The sequence below is a fragment of the Chanos chanos genome, chromosome 12, assembly GCF_902362185.1.
Source record: "Chanos chanos chromosome 12, fChaCha1.1, whole genome shotgun sequence".
Lineage (NCBI taxonomy): Eukaryota > Metazoa > Chordata > Actinopteri > Gonorynchiformes > Chanidae > Chanos > Chanos chanos.
In genome coordinates, this window is record NC_044506.1 from 24,009,451 (window position 1) to 24,011,950 (window position 2,500).

Consider the following 2,500-nt stretch of genomic DNA (forward strand, 5'->3'; position numbering starts at 1 on the left):
TGTAAAACATCTTAGCAGAGCGAGATTCACTGTTCATTCTCTGTTCATTCACTGTTCATTGCAGGTAGACCAGTTATCTCCTGATTCTGTGGTCAGGGCTATTGGCCAGATGGAGAAAGCCAGTCGACATCATAGTAAACAATGAAAAATGAAGTTGACTCAGTAAATTAGTATTTAAACAGCAGATTAGAAGAATTGATTGCAGATTTAGAATCAGGCCATGTTACAGTAAAACAGCTCTGGAGGACTGTCTGTTTAGAGAGAACAAGGAAATGATGTCACAGGCAGCTGGCAATGGCCTTTGTGTGTGTGTGTGTGTGTGTGTGTGTGTGTGCGTGCGTGCATGCATACGTGTGTTTGTGTGCGTGTGTGTATGCGCGTGTGTGCGTGCGTACGTGTTTTTGTGTGTGTGTGTGTGTGTGTGTGTGCGCGTGTGTACGTGTGTACGTGTGTGTGTGTGTGTGCGTGCGTGCATGCATACGTGTGTTTGTGTGTATGCGCGTCTGTGCGTGCATATGTGTGTTTTTGTGTGTGTGTGTGTGTGTGTGTGTGTGCGTGCGTACGTGTGTGTGTATATGTGTGCGTGCGTGCGTGTGTGTGATCAGTATGATCATATATGAGAGAGCAATCTGTCAAAGTCGCATTCTTGCTTTTCAGGCCTCGTGTTTCGGGTTGATGGAAAAGCCTCGTAAGCTGTGAACATGTTGTAAGCTGTTCTGAGGCCTGTAAGGTTGCACTTTAAAACTGACATTAGTGTAGCCACAACCACAAGTCTCACACAAAAATGTTCACTGATGTATTTTAAAAATGTGAGTTAACGGTCACTCTGTTTAACACAGCATTTGTCTGTCAGTGATGTCAGTCTGTCAGTGATGTCAGTGATGACCAAAGAGAGCAGTCCTGAGACCTTTCGCTGTTGTTAAGATGTTATGTTGAATTGTGTGTTTTCACTGTTGTTAAGATGTTACGTTGAATTGTGTGTTTTCACTGTTGTTAACATGTTACGTTGAATTGTGTGTTTTCACTGTTGTTAACATGTTAGGTTGAATTGTGTGTTTTCACTGTTGTTAACATGTTAGGTTGAATTGTGTGTTTTCACTGTTGTTAACATGTTACGTTGAATTGTGTGTTTTCACAGTTGTTAAGATGTTAGGTTGAATTGTGTGTTTTCACTGTTGTTAAGATGTTAGGTTGAATTGTGTGTTTTCACTGTTGTTAACATGTTACGTTGAATTGTGTGTTTTCACTGTTGTTAAGATGTTAGGTTGAATTGTGTGTTTTCACTGTTGTTAAGATGTTAGGTTGAATTGTGTGTTTTCACTGTTGTTAACATGTTAGGTTGAATTGCTAGTGTGACTTTATCAGAGACAGCAGAAGGTCAAACCCTTTGACCCCGTGACTTAAACCTGACTGTCGTGCCACTGCTGTGATGAAGTGATAAATTTCACATGAGGAGGAGACTGAGAGCGAGAGACAGGGAGAGAGAGAGAGAGAAAGAAAGGCAATTAAAACTCTTTTGACGGTTCTCTTATCTCCGCTCACGGCACGTGGACCTTCATTTAATGGTCATTTGTCTCCACGATGGATTCCCTATTTTTACTGACAGAACTAAAGCCCGCGGGCCAGTGAATTATACATGGAGCACAGGCTGAGTGTGTGTGTGTGTGTGTGTGTGTGTGTGAGTGTGTGAGACAGAGAAACAGGGGTTGATACCTCACAGTGGACAGACGTGATATTGCCTTCCTCATGAGAAGGGCGTTTATCACAGAGGTCATGGGGTGATGTATCGCCGTGGCGATGAGAAAATGAATGGTGGAGTAATTATGCTGTTAAAAGGGTGGCCGGACACAAAGTGAGAGCAGCGTAATTTAAATTGTTTTGTTTCCCTGGAGCCGGAGCAGGAGTCGTGAGTGACACCCTCAGACTGCCAGCAGTTATTTATGTCTTCTCAGTAATTGCAGAATTTAATAAGTTTCTTACGAAAAAGGCCAGTTTCAGCACAGTGGATATAAATGATCTCCTTCCTCGCTGCTCTCCGGTCTCCCCCCCCATTCCCCTCTTCTCCTCTCTCTTCTCCTCTTTTTCCCTGCTCCTCTCATCAGATCAGGCCCTCTGTCATACTGTGTGTGTGTGTGTGTGTGTGTCTGTATGCTTGAATATGTCTTGTTTCATCATACTATATGTGTGTGAGTGCATGTATGTGCAAGAGTGTGTGAGTATGTCAGAGTGTGTTTTTGAGTATCTGTCATTCTGTCATGCTGGGTGTGTGTGTGTGTGTATGTGTGTGTGTGTGCACAGGAGTGCTGAGATGCCATGCAAGATGCGCTGCTTCGCAGAGAGAGAGAGAGAGAGAGAGAGAGAGAGAGAGAGCAAGAGAGAGAGCACGCCCTAATTGACAATTATGTACAAAAATAATGCACAAATTTACCCATGATTTGTGAACCTCCAAAAGGCATTTGATTCAATCTGGCATGAGAGGCTACTTTTGAAATTAGCTGTG

At 43.2% G+C, this 2,500-nt stretch overlaps 1 protein-coding gene across 1 annotated transcript in view; it reads right to left on the reverse strand.

Annotated features, from left to right (window-relative positions):
• The window catches only part of snx10a (sorting nexin 10a), a 45,257-nt gene that overhangs the window by 31,522 nt on the left and 11,235 nt on the right, over window positions 1-2,500 (reverse strand). The gene's annotated exons all lie outside the window — the stretch shown is intronic.